Genomic DNA, 14,896 nt, shown 5'->3' on the forward strand with positions numbered 1-14,896 from the left:
ATGGTTACCCATTTAAAAATATCTGGTCCAAACTTCAATGATTTTATTCATTCAATGATAAAACTGTGGTTTAAGTTGTCAAAAGCTTTAGCAAAGTCGGCAAAACATAAGAGTCCTGTTTTTTTGTTTCATTGTTAATATTCTATGATTTCAATAATTACCCTCCTATTATTCTCCTATATATCTTCCCTTAACAATCCCAGATTGTTTATGGCTTATAATTGATGGTAAAACTTTTTATATTCGACTGTTTATGGGTTTAGTTGCTATTTTATAATCTATCTTTAGTAGAGTAATGGGTCTTCAATTAGTAAATTCATCAAGGTCCTTATTCAGTTTCGGTAAGAGTGTAATTAGCCCCTGTTTCTGAAGTTGTGTTAATTGTCCTATAGTGAAAAGTGGTTTAATAAGGTATTGTTGTATATCTTTCCAAAAGGTTTTATAAAATTCTTCAGTTAATGTATCAGAACCCGGACTTTTTTGGTTTTCATCTTCTTTAAGTGTTCTATAAGGGGTTTCATGTCGTTTTTTGTTTTTTTTCATTATCTTTAGAGTATAATTTTGTATCATATCGCAATTTCTCGTTTATGATTTTTTCTATACCTGTTATTCTTTTATTTTCAACCTTTAGAGTATTTATTGATTTTCCTTCAGCGCGTTTCTGCTCAAGGTTAGCAAAATATTTCATGCACTTTCCGTTGTGTTCAACGTGAATTGATTTAGCTCTTAATATGATACCGTTTAGTTGTGTTTGTGTTATTTCATCTATCTTTTGTTTCTTATTTATAATAATTTCAGATATGTGATCAATTTCATTTTTGTTATTCGTATTGAGTTTTGTTTCTAAAGTTTGTCTTCTTTTTATAGTTTTGTTTTTTCATTATTTTGAATCTTTTTAAGATGAGTTGTTAATTTAATTGTTTCATTTCTCATTGAACCCTTTATCATTTCCCAAAGCGTCTTTGCATTACATTCGGTGTTATTACTAACCGTTTCTTTTATGCTGGTTGTTATGCTGTTTAATTTAATAAATTGGGTCTAATAGGACAGAGTTATTATTTTTTTAAATATCCCGGGCCTCGTTTTATCTTCGATGTGTTTAATCTAATTGATACTAGTGAGTGGTCTGTTTTATAAGCGGGCTTTATAAAGGTTTCTTCTTAAATGTTTATTAAGTTATCAGAAACTAAGAAGTAGTCAAGTCTACTGTGAATGTGAGGTTTCGTGTTCGAGTGCCAAGTAAATTGTATTTTTTCGGGGTGTTTAAGTCTCCATGCATCGCTTAAATTTGAGGAGCTTAACATTTCAAATGTTTTTGCTCTGCATTTATTATGAGTTCCAGTTTTGCCATTTTTCTTGACTAAGTCTTCGTTTAAAACTGTGTTAAAGTCTCCACCTATAATAAATGTTTTGTCGTTGTTGTTAAGAATATAGCTTTCAAGCGGTAAGAACAGCTGTGGTTCATCTTTATTTGACCCATATGTGTTTATCAATGAAAGTTCTGGGTCATGTATTGTTATGTCAACAAAAAAGTCTACCTTCTATCATTTCTGTTTCTTGTTTTATTTCAATCTTGTTTTTTGGGTAATAAATGCAACAACCTTACTCTTTGATTTGTTTCCGCTGAATATGCAATCAGCCCCCATTCTGTTTTCCATTTTGGAATCAATTCCTTTTTACATTGTACTTCTTGAAGCATACATAACTCATAATGATTTGTTTTAAAGGGGCTGTACTTCATACGATGAAATAGCGAAACAAAAGATAAAATTATCGAAAATTGACATAAACTTGGTATCGATGTGTACTATGCATTGAAACTTACTAACTGAAGTACCACATAGCTTACAATTAATATATTTTTCGCAGTTTTTTCGTATATTTCCATTAAAAAATATTACTAGGTATGTCTACCTAGTACAATTCATTCCTTATGCGTGATTGGCTAGTCAATGTTATCACATAATATTACCAAGTAAGGTATATAGCTTAAGTATTCCAACCGTTACGGGTAAGCCTTCGTAGCACAGTGGATACAACACTGGATTGCAATTTTGGCGACACCGGTTCGAACCCGGTCTCCGACTCGATTTTTTTTTATATTTTGGTATTACTTTTTACAATTATGATATGAAAGAGTAAAATATTTTATTAAAAAAATTGTCGTGAGATTCGTTACAGAAGAAAAAAAATTTGGTGCCAATCTGGTGTACAGTCCCTTAAAGCCATTAAAACATGTGTATCCGTTTCTGATAATTGCCTAAACCATGAACATTAGGTATTGCTATTTTCGTTCTCATATGCCAAAACATATCAAGTTCAAAATCATTGTAATAAGAAACCATAACACATTATAAAAGATGTAGATTGTATGAATCAGTGTTTTTTTTATTAAAACCATTAGATCCTTTATTACTTTTAATTGCTTTTTAAACGATGCCTATCAAATATTAGCTATTTATATGAGAGATAAGGTGAGTTTTATTGATATCTATTCAGGGTGTATGTTAACGTATGTTTATATTCATTTAAAGGGAAGTATGATATGGGTTTTCAAAAAAGGTAAACTAGAAAGCACAATGTATTGTTGTTAAAATAGTGTGAGAACATTGGGTCCAATTTATATTAAATTGAATACTGTGGTACTTTTTAATTTATATACTTTTTTATGTATTTCTTTGCATGTCAATTCTATCACAGTTGTATTAGAAATCATTAAATACGATTGATTTATGCCTACTGCATTGCGCAAATTGATATAACATTTAGATGCGTTGGTTGTATTAACACCTTAATTCTAGATAAGATGTTATATCTTAGTTTTCATTTAGTGTGTTCATGTATTTATATTAAAAATGATAGGTGAAAAAAAGGATGTGGGCTGTTAATTTGCCATACGAAAAAAAATGCAATGTATGATATTGTCAAGTATTTTCAATCTAATGACGAAATCTGTAATACATATACAAAAGTATGGCCCAGTAAATTTACATTTTACTGACCATTCCAAGGCAGTACCTAACAGTTCTTGATAAACATACCAATGGTACTGTATTTATGCACTGTGCTGTTTGTAGAGTTTATTGCTGTTTATGTTTCTTGTTTGTTATTTTGTGTTCTATGTCATTAGCGTTGCCCATTGCCACTAAACCGGGTTTATGTTTAACCTTTTTGCTACTGAGCATGTTTCTGTAACTTTTTGCATAAATATTCTTAGTATATAATGCTCTATTCACTGTTTCTGATGTTCTACTAAATGCACTTTTAAAACATATTACATGCATTGTGTAAAATAACCTTTTCATATAAGATGTGTCAATAACCAACATGTCCAAGAATGTAAACACACAAAATCATTAATAATACGTAGTAATGCGAGGTAGGTTTTGATTTTGCGTCTATTCCTTGCAAAAGGTAGCGAAAATTGGAACAGACTCGTTACAAAAATAACCCGTCTTACAATTTGGCATTGGTATAAACCATTTTTATATCCTGATGACACTTTTACCGAAACTAAATAAGGACCTTGATGAATTTACTAATTGGAGACCCATTACTTTACTTAACGTAGATTGATAAAGTACACAGAAAAAGGGTTTCTTGACAATATGATGAAAATAATATAACCAAAGTTTTCAAATATGTCTATCTGTTAAGTTTAAGAGTAGTGTCCATATAACTTAGGTCGTACACATGTATAGGTCCTGCACATGCATTTGTAATGTGTTATATTTAGATTCTATTCTTGTATTCATTTACACGTTTACATGCATTTCTGAATACGCTGTTTAAGTTGTATACGCGTACAATTATTTTGCCCATTCATTGTATTATATATTATTAATCAAATATTACTGTCACTTTTTTGACCGAGACAAGTGCGGTACCAATCCCGGGCAATTGAAGGCAATATATGCCAGAACTCGCTCAATATCAACCAAACTCGGCCAATATCAACATAACTTGGCTAATATGAGTTTGCTCCGATTTGATTGCCTACAAAACTCGCATAATATAGAATTTGAAAAATGGGCCATTATCATTAGCTGTCGAAACTCGCCTTATATGAGAAATATGCTGGAAAATATTTGAGTTTGTACACCGACAAATTGGACGACGAAGGTGAAACATTTGACTTTTTGGCAAACGATTTAAGAAATTAAGACAAAAAGACATGTTTCCTTACAATATACAGTGCTTTATTCATGAGTATGTGCAGACAACATGAATGAATAAGGGATAAAAACGGCTTCAATGTGGACTAACGGTAAATTATGAGAATGTTTTTAACCAAGATAGTTATAGTTAATTAATAAAATACTTATTAATTAGGTGATTTCATATTGGCCCAGTTATTTTTCCTCGGTCAGCTAACCACAGACAAATATCTAGGCCAATATGAAATCACCTAATTAATAACATTATATTAAAACATTAAAAGGTATTCAATATATTAAGCGGTTTAAATCACATGTATTTATAAGCATACTGCTGTTGATAGTCAATCGATAGCCTCCAGTCGCTGTATGAGTACACTGAGCATCACAGATAATGTCTCCCAATTCTTTTCCTCACGCGTGTAGTCCACTTGATACCCATCCAACTATTGTAATCGCGGTGTTGTATCTGGCGAATATTCCCGTTTTGTCTTTTATGAAAGAGTTTCCGTTCCCATGCCCATGCTCTTTCTGTCGTACGTTCAGGGTTTTGTAGGGTTTTCCTAATAGTACCCAAGACGTGTCTATTCAGGCGTGTGAGGTCCGCGTTTATAAAATTAAGTGTCCCTTTGAATTCTTTTCTGCGCTTTATGAGGGCATTGCGTTTTATTTTTGAGACGTACTTCACAATAATAGGCCTTGGTTTTGGTCCAGGTCTACCAAGTCGGTGGCACGTATCAATATCAATTTCATGTAAATTTAAACCTTCAAGTTTCTCATTTAATTTTTTTACTATAGATTTTGTTGTTGTTTCTGGAGTTTCAGGTTCATTGCTTTCTTAAATGCCCGTAATGACAACATTGTTTCTTCTAGAGTATTGTTCAAGTTCGTTTATCCTACCTTCTTGTGTAAACACCTTATGTTCTTAATAAGTGCGAAAAACTACAGAAACAAGCTCAGTAGCAAACAGTTTAAACATAAACCCGGTTTAATGGCACTGGGTAGACGCCAAAGACATAGCACATAAAAACAAAAAATCACAAACAAGAAACATGGAAGAATAGCACAAAACTCAACAAACAGCACAGTGCATACATACTATATATATAAAACCAGGTATGTTTATCAAGGATTGTTAGGTACCGCCTTGGAACGGTCAGTAAAATGTTAATTTACTGGTGGTATAAACCATTGCGTGTGCACAACCTCACTCTTATTCCAGCAATAAGTCAACTATTATTTGATTTTTCTTGTCGGATTGAAGTTTTCGAAGATTGTCTTTTTCATTTTCGATATCAAATAATCTGGACTCTAATCTATCGATCTTGTCGTCAAACGCTTTGATGACTTCCGATTTCACCTCACTCACTATCTCTTTAATAATCTCTTTTAACGCCTGTTTTTTTTCATACAACTTCATTCAATTTTTCATTCATATGTTTCAGCTCTTCTTGACTTTTATTCATAGAGAGAGCGGTTGTGAATCCGTAAGATTTTCATAATCGTCGTTTTCTAAAACAGTTTCTTTTTCTTGTGTTTCTGTGGACTTTTCTGTTTTTTATTTCATTTCTGAGGCTTCGTCTGTCTATCTCACCAGTACTCCCGTGTTGGCTTCTTTCTTATTCCCTTCCTTTTTGCGTCGTTTTGTCGACAATTTTTGATACTATTTGTGCTATTATCGAATTCACTCACGCTGCTTTCATCCTCTCTTATACTTATAGTATAATATTGCTAGACTGAACTAACTTTATCGATAACCAATTGTTACGTAAGCTATTTTACAACATCGATTCGCATCAGTGCCTTCGATCTAATGGTCTAACGAAATGCTTTACAAAGTCATTATTTTACTGTTTTCAAAGCAATATTTTGTTTGTATTGTTACCTTGTAACTAAGTGTCCTTTTTGTTTTATAGAAGACAAGTATTCCATTCTATTTTTCATTATTAAATCACAAAAACAGATTTGTTTACAAAAAGGTGTGTATTTGTCAAGGGGACACCACTCTTCAAACAAAATGGTTATATTCGAGCACACGGAACATTACTATTTATCAGCTACGAAACAGACAGTTATGAAAACGCATTGCGATAAGTAACTTTTTGTTATATTGATGACATTCTACACCGTTGGTTCAGGTATAGGAAAACAGTACCAAATGTTATCCATTTTATGACCTTATGAAGAAAGCTTTATTGCTTTTATACATAACAAATAACTATTTTATCTAATCAAACTTGACCACATCAACCGACTACAAGCTTCGTTCATTTCATCTTTCGAGAACTATTGCGTTTACTTATTTAAATGGTATAATATTACATTATAGCAAATCTTAAGTATAGAAAGATCGTATTGTGTGAAGTTTAAAACATTACATAAAATGACAATTTCTGGATTTGTCAATAATTTGGTCAAATGTTCAACAAAATTACCAGAATTACTGATTTTTATATTATTATATCAAAGTATAACATACCTAAAGTATGAAATCATCGTGTTGTAAGCAGTGCGATTTTTAGGGTGAAACATAAAAAACATTGACTAATAATCTATCAATTACATGTTCAATTGCCAAGTATTGAAAAATAATTTACTTTTAACTATAGAAACAGCTCATATGGCTGAATATAATGTGAAATATTAACCAAATAAGAAAAGAAAAAAGAAGAAATATATTTGCGAAGTTCTGTTATTTGCCTATTATCGACCTGGATCAACGACTGAACAGTTATATCACAAAAACGACTTTTTATCAGAACTGACATGAGCTGCATTTCGTGGAAAATAACGTTGGAAAACTGTATGCTATCAGATCAAACAGGACATGTTGTAATGAGATAAAAAGTAATGAAAGCAAAAACGAAAATGTTGATTTCTGTAATTTGATCACAAACAGTGAATACAAGCCTGAAATATGTAACTTTTTAAATTTTATGTTTTATTCTAAAAGTGAATTTGTAGATATTTTGTAACATAATTGGTTAATTTTTACATACATTGATCTTTGTTTTTAAATGATTTGAGTAGAAATGTTAGTGGCTTATTGTAGCAAAAGCTATGCACAACCTAAAACTCCGATGGCGTTCCCACAACAATTGCATGCGAAGCAGGCCTTACACAATCTAATCCAACCCTCTTGCAGCTGTATGCTACTCTATGGCAGACAGTTTGACAAGCGCACTGTTCGACTTTCATAATATGAGCCTGAACTGGTGCTGTTTCAGTTGTCATTGGATATAGTACCTTGTGACTCACTACTTCCCAAACCCCTTTTAACGGGTTCAAAACAGTGTTTCCTTTCCCGTTTGAACATGTTCTATGTCTTTGGCGATTACCTAGTGCCATTAAACCGGGTTTATGTTTAAACATTTTGCTACTGAGCTTGTTTCTGTAGCTTTTCGCATAAATATTGTAGAAATACCCGCAAACTGTTATACTTAACACATAGTACTTCATCATCACTTTTGACCCAAGCATGGTCATTCATAAGCACAACGGTGTCTTTCTTTCTAAACGTGAGTTCTTTCATAGTTTTGCCAACCACTCTAGCTACCACATTTTCACAAATCTGTTTTGCTTCATTAGCATTACCCTGATATGATGCAACTACACTGGCTATACTCTTCGTATCTGCTTCACATTATGTTTCTTGCAAGTTCAGTGTAACAAACTCTTATCTTTGTTTTTGTCACAGCATGAAGGTCACGACAGAATCCCAACAGCATTTAAAGTCTTATTCATACCGCGACCACTTGTCAAACCTCCAACACGTTCAGACTTCACATTAACATATGCTCATTCCACATGAGCATCTGCGCAATAACTAAGTCCTCGTGATTAAATATCATATAAAAGTTTATTAGTCCAATTTGTTGTGTGTATATCATATTTCTGTTTATATCAACGTTATTGGTTTTGATGCAAAACGAGACGCCGTTATATTAAACATTGCATGACGTTGACTTCAATTCCTTGCCAAGATTGAGTATACATCTAACGATGAATAAGTTTAAATAATAAAAATATTAATAATAATAATAATAATAATAATAATAATAATAATAATAATAATAATTATTCCAGAAATTTTAGCTTCTGTTTATAATTTTAACTAAGCTGATATGTCAACGCTAAATTCCATTATGACTTTTGGCAAATTCAAACATTTCTCACGCTAATTTATAGTTAGTATATGACACTTTAACCAAATAATCACCTTTCTCATATTATGATAATCTGTAACTTAAGTTTGTTGTAGAGTAGTTTTATACAGTGACTTAGGTACCCTTTCAGTATAATTTCGTCCAGTTCTTGGCATACTCAAGAAATTCCCACTTTATTTTGTTTTCAAACATTTTCCCCCAAAACTCATATTTAATTAATGTCAGTATATAAGGTATGTTATGGTGCGTATACTATTTATTAGATACAGTTTATTGCTAAAATGAACTTCAATGTAGAAAATTACCAGAAATGTATACTTTTGCTTACATATTTTAACTTTTTACCTCCTTTTTCACAACAGATGATATGTCTATACATTAGATATGTTATGTTGCTGTAAACTATCTTATACATATATTTTTGTCTGTTATCTATATATATATATATATCTAATTTTGATATAGACAAATCACTGAAATTCATACTTTACTTTTTTACCATTTTACCCCAAAAATCACAATTAACAATATAAATAATGCTGAGTCTACACATAAGATATGTTATGGTGTTGTGCAATATCTAATTAGTATAGTTATTCTGATATTTCTATCGCTAGATCCAATTTTGAAAGAGACAAATCCCAGAAATTCATACTTTTGTTTACATTTTTTAAATTTTTACCACAAAAATCCCAATTAACAAAATATGATGAGTCTAAACATTAGATATGATATGGTGTTGTTAACCATCTAACAAATATAGTTATTCTGATTTTTCTTTTGCTAGATGTTATTTTGATAAAGACAAATAACAAAAAAAAATAACTTGCAAAATCACGTTTAACAACGTTATAATGTGACTAAATATTAGGTATGTTACGATGCCGTATAATATCCATTAAATAGAGTATTTTGGGGGTTTTATTGCTAAATCCACATTAGATACAAACAAATTCCAGAAATTCATACTTATGTTTACAATTTTTAACTTTTTTACCCCAAAAATAGCATTTTTCACTTTTGTCCACACACAGCAGATATCAAACAACACAAATGTGCCAAAATTAATTTATTGCATTTTCTTTCTTCTTTAAATAGAGTTATTATGATGTGACTTAATATAAGGTATGCTATTATGCTGTATAATATCTATTAAATAGAGTTGTTATGGGTTTTTTATTGCTAAATCCACATTTGATACTGTACAGACAAATTCTAGAAATTCATACTTATGTTAACAATTTTTAACTTTGATGCTGTATCACGTTTAGCAACATTATGATGTGACTTAATAATAGGTATGTTATGCTGCTGTATAATATCTATTAAATAGAGAGGTTTTTAACATGCAAAATCACGTTTAACAACATTATGATGTGACTTAATAGCATTTTGCACTTTTTTCCGCACACAGCAGATATCAAACAACACAAATGTGCAAGAATTATTTCAGTGCATTTTTCTCTCCTTTATTTGCATTTTCAGCCACAGGGTCACTGGACTATTATGAATTATATTTAATTGATCGTCATCAAGAGTACTTCGCACATCTCTTTCTTTGTTATTGAATGTACACTATATAGTTTTATGCTATGGACCGGTGAACCATATTTGATACTGGTTATCAAGCGTGTTTTGATAAATTAGAACAGTTGCTTATGCTAGATTCGTACATTTACAGACAATGTGTAGGACTGATTGATAAGTTTTTAAAATTGATTATAGCTTTTAAAACTGATTCGACGTCATGATTCAATGTCTTTAAAATTATCCTGTTGACTAATTGGTTTTGCTGGTGATTGATTTAACCTTTTTTATTGCTTAAATTAAAGCAACTTTTGTTCTGACATCGATTGTTTTCAAGTTATGATTTCCAGACCAATGTTGAATTTGAGTTTCGACTTAGGTTTGACATATAGGCAGCGTTGTGACATTTTTCGAGCTCTTTGTGATGTTTATGTCCTCGGATACCTTTCGGCATTTATCCTTTTTTTCAACAATATGTTTTTATGAGTTTTGTGATTTTACCCACATATTTAACACTTTTAAAATACCAATTTGATAGTTGACATATTATGTCTTCCCAATTCATTTTATACACACGAGTTAACGCATTATTGTCACCTGAGGCTGTAAGATATCCATTTCTTTTAGGATATAATTTTTTTAGATATTTCTTAATATAAAATATTATAATGATGTCAGGTTATCGACTTTGATGGTATAACACAATGTCGAGACAACCATAACAACATATCGACCAAAGAATTGGTAAGGCACTTTATTAAATACTAATAAAGCGGCGGACATAAATGAACATTTGATAGATGTTGAAACAGATGAAGACTTGGATGAGATAAAAGAATATGATATTTAATACTGACCAAAAGAAAGAGCAGCGCGACTTGATTACACTATACCAGAGATTTTAATGTATGCAATTGATGAAATAAATAGTTTACTTGTTCAATTATTTAACCGACGTATAGGAACTGCGAGAAGACGAGGTAACGATTATGACGATAGCTTTAACAGCGGCGTTGGTAGTGATAACAGAGACGACAGAGGCAACACTGACAAAGAGGTGGTTAGAATAGTACGTGTTTCATTTTGAACGATGGTAGTAGTAACTACAATGACACGAGCAAAACATAACTCGATTGTCAAACAAATTGCAATCACAATAGAGGGAGTAATACCAATCAAATGGATGACTAAACAACAAAAACCATTTTTGGTCGTAATATGCAGAGGAAAGCGCATTTAAGTCGAAAAATGTCACGCAAATAAATTTGTTTTTGTATGTATATCCATATAAAAATTGACACGTGTGTAGTAACATTAATGGTCCGAAACATTGTGTAAAACAACCATATGCGATGGTTTAATAACAAATATACTTATAATAGATAACAAATCACAAACCTGTCGAAAAATGTCACATAGATTATTTTTGTATCACCTCGAAGACAAAACAATTGTCCCTCATTTTTTGAAAATCAATATATATATACTTAATTAAGTTTAAACATTATGGGGTAAAATAAAATCGGTAAATATCACAAAACTGGATAAGTTTGGTATTGATATGCATACATAATAACCTTAAACCTAACCCTAATTCAGCACACAGGTTATATTTCGAAACTAGTCCAGACGGAATTCTTAAACGTCTATGGCATAAAATATCTTTTGAATGTATCCGAGATTATGGTCCACAATACCCCCTCCATCTGATATTTTATAAAATATCACTGTATAAATTAGCTGAAAGTATAAAAGTATTAAAATATTAATTAAAAATCGTCTTTACAAACCTTTCAAGATCTTTGCACAAATATGATCAATGGCCTTTAATCAATATTTCCACAATACAGTCTCATATTAAAACAGGTGTAAATGTCATGATTCTTTCAAATAAATATCTTAAAGGGTTGCCACAGTATACTCATTACTCTGAAGCCAGCTTAATAAAGTCAGAAATAGGGCGTAGATATGTCTGACACTTGCCTTCTTTGAAAGTCTTAACTTCTACTTTTCTTACCTTGTGAGCACTACTTAAAAACACCCTCAAAACAACACAAAGAGGCCAATTGTTTCTATGAACGTCTTTATCTTTCAAGATAACAAGTCACCAGCTTTAAGCAGAAACACATAACAACATGGCATTTAAAATAGTCCTGATACTCATTATCATCAATTCCCAGACGCCTCCCAAGTGGCAAGTGGGGGGGGGGGGGCGGTTGTGAAAAATTGAACAACCGCAGACAACCTTTTTCAAAAAGAAACTTCTTGAAAATAACATCTTCGACACAGAAATACTCAATTTATAAAGACAACTCCTCCACTGCTCAAACAAAACATGGACGATAAGTTAGTTCCTTACACCTTATTCCTTTTTCGAATAAGGAATAGGTAACTAGTTTCTTATTCCTTATTCAAAATAAATAATTGTAGATATGCATCAAATTACTTCTTTGTTATGTGTTTCGTATTTTCATAACAATTAAACAGCTTTGTAAATAAAATAATGCACGAAAAAAAAAATCGAATACGGAATAAAGAACTTGTTCCCTATTCCTTATTCAAACTCGAATAAGGAATACAAATGTTTTAAGTAATACGTTTTTTGCAAATAACAATGCAGAAGTGGTCTACATAAATAGTTTACAGAAATGCATTGTCTATTCAAGAGAATTTTAGTGCTTAAGGTGCTTTGAAAACGCTCCAAAATCCGAATAAGTAACAGAATTTACGAAAAAAACTCGATTTCAATGTGCTTAATTTATTCGTTTTTTAACGAAATATAAAAAATGATCTTATTAAACAATTTGAATAAATGCATTAACTTATTTAAAGGGATAGAGTGTTTCAAGTACTTAAACCGCACAATAAGTTGAATAAGGAATGAAGAACAGAAACGGTGAATTTTTTCAACTTTTTAGGAAAGACATTTTTTGATCAAATAACTATGCAGAAGTGGTCTTCATAAAAAGTTTAAAGAAATGCAGTGTCTACTCAAGAGAGTGTTAGTACTTAAAGTGCTTTAATCATGTACCGACCTCCGAATAAGAAACAGAAATTTTGAAAACGTCAAAAAGTTAACTTACTCGTTTTATCACTTTTCGACAAAAACACTTTGCAGAAGTTGTCTTTATATTTTTTTTAAGAAATGCACTGTCCATTCAAGAGAGTTTTAGCACTTAAAGTGCTATAAAAACGCTCAAAAACGAATAAAGAACAGGATATACGAATAAATACTCAAATTCTATGTGCTTCATATGCTATTTGTTGATAAAATATCAAGTGCACATTGATCTTATCAAATAATTTGAATAAATGCGTTGTCTTATTGAGCGGGATGGAGTGTTCCAAGTACTTCGTAACGCACACTAAGTCGAATAAGGAATTAGGAACTAGTTCCTTATTTCTTATTCAAACTCAAATAAGGAACAGAAAGAGTGAATTTTTAACTTTTAAAGTAAGACATATTTTATATAAATAATAATAAATATGCAGAAGTGGTCTACATAAAAAGTTTACAGAAATACAATTTCTATTTAAGACAGTTTTAGTACTTAAAGTGCTTTAAAAACGTACCAAACTCAAAATAAGGAACATAAATCTTGAAAACGTAAAGAAAATCTCTTACTCGTTTTATCACTTTTTGATAAAATAACTGTGCAGGAGTGGTCTATTAAAACGTTTAAAGAAATGCATTGTCTTTTCCAGAGCACTTTGAAATTGAGTATTTTTCGTTACTTATTCGGATTTTGGAGCGTTTTAAAAGCACTTTAAGCACTAAAACTCTCTGGAATAGACAATGCATAGTTATTTGACAAAAATGCATTACTTGAAAAGTTTTTATTCCTTATTCGGGTTTGAATTAGGAATAGGGAACTAGTTCCTTATTCCTTATTCGATTTATTTCTATTTTTGTGCATTATTTTATTCACAAAGTTATTTAATTGTTATGAAAATACGAAACATATAACAAAGAAATCTTTTGTATGCATATCAACAATTATTTATTTTGAATAAGGAAGAAGGAAGAAGGAATTAGGAAAATCGAACTAATTTATTGTCCATAAACAAAACTTGTTCCTCTACCTCTGATTGCAATCAATCTACGCATTGCATTTATGAAAGAAGGAGCACTCATGGACTCGACAACCTCTATATGCAACTTCTTATCACAAGGTATGTGAACATATTAACCCAACGTTTACTACAAGCATGGCCTCCTCTCGTCCGACGAATCACAACTTCCCAAGGTCCAAACGCATCTACAACAATATAAGGACAGGGTGGACCGGGAGAAAGGCGATAATGTTTATGAAACAATATAACCTTTCCTTATTTACATTTCTCTGTACTTGCTGTTAAATGAACGTTTCTGTGTCTATCGTGAAGTCACGAGTTTGAGCACTAGGTGACATACGACTTGGATAAGAACAAGCTACATTTTTCAAGAGAGCAATAACAACGACTATTCTGCTACATCCAGAACTAAATGAAAAACTTTCAGACGTGGTAGTGACGAAGGTGTTCACTTTAGCACCAACCTCTTTGTTAACCTCAAGATTTATCAAAGGAAAGCATTCCGGTACATCTTCCTGTTTAGCATTGTTTTTAACTGGACCACGAAGCCATAAACTATCAACTATAATTCCTGAAGTCTCAAAGCTTGTAGTATCACAGTCTACTGGGTTACTATCAGTTTTGCTATAAAAACAACTCCGCAGAATCCTGTCAACGCTATTGCCAACATATGTCAACGAGTCTTGTTTTGAATGTATCCGAGAACAACCTTGCTGTCAGTGAAAAATGAGACAACATCAAAGTGGACGGACACATTTACAGAAACAATATCAAATACTTCTACAGCCAAAACTACCGCACAAAGTTTCAATCAGGGAATTGTTATGTCCACCTTTTGGAGCAACCTTGGGTTTTCCAAGAACAAAATAATGAGACCATGTACCATCATCTGACATCGCTAACAAGTAGACAGCTGCAGCATAAGTTTTTCTGAAGCATAAGAGTTAACATGTAGCAGCTCCTTTCTCCTGG

Source organism: Mya arenaria, chromosome 8 (assembly GCF_026914265.1).
Source record: "Mya arenaria isolate MELC-2E11 chromosome 8, ASM2691426v1".
Classification (NCBI taxonomy): domain Eukaryota; kingdom Metazoa; phylum Mollusca; class Bivalvia; order Myida; family Myidae; genus Mya; species Mya arenaria.